Raw genomic sequence first — 922 nt, 5'->3', positions numbered from 1 at the left:
GCAATACACTTGAGTAACTATAAATGATGTTGCTAGACTGTGCCATCTTCATATCATCTCTGCATACTTAGATCGATGACTACAACTGTAGTGTACAGTAAAGAACAAACAATGTTGTAAAAATGCACTAACGTTTCTCACAATCATATCAAATGCATTGGATGGGCTTGTTTTTGGTGTAAACTGATGTAATCTACTAGCTTCTTGAAGTGAGGAAAGTTTGCACTTAGGATTTAGCCTTGGTTTTCTAATAACAAGTTCTGTGCCTTGTCCAGACCTCTCCAAATCTGGCCACAGTTCTAACCTCTTAACATCCTCCACATGACCTCTCCCACCTGTGTACTTAATCAGGTCACTTTTTTTCCAGATCACTTCTCAAAACTAGCTTTTTCCATGATGCCTTTTTACAAACTAAGAAACCTTTATATATTTGGAAGAAACTACATGCATTGTTTGAATACTGTGCCTTTGATCTGTGGACCTTGTGCTTTAGTAGTCTTCTGGGAACTCAAACACTTTGACAGCATTTAGTACATAATTCAAGAGGAAAGCTTCCAACTAATTATTTTACTCAGTGAAATATCAGCCTTGAATTGTAATCAGTTTGATTTTGGTTAGGGAAAAACACACCACGGATTAGTAATTCTCTGACATCAGATGATATTATTTTACTCCAGTCTTTAAATGTCATACTTCAGCTATGGCCTTGTGTTTATTTAAGCATATATGTGAAGGACTGTACACCATGTGCTTATTGAGTGATTAAGACAGAATCTCTTCAGTGTGCAAAAACGCACCTTTGAGTTTTATTCTGGTTAAGTCAGATTCTGATTAGAAAATATATTTATATTTACATTGTTTGTGAAGTCACTCCAACTTATTTGTTATATAGAAGTTATCTTGAAAGCGTGTAAACAAGACG

This window comes from Numida meleagris, chromosome 1 (genome assembly GCF_002078875.1).
Source record: "Numida meleagris isolate 19003 breed g44 Domestic line chromosome 1, NumMel1.0, whole genome shotgun sequence".
Lineage (NCBI taxonomy): Eukaryota > Metazoa > Chordata > Aves > Galliformes > Numididae > Numida > Numida meleagris.
Note: the sequence above shows the minus strand (reverse complement) of the source record.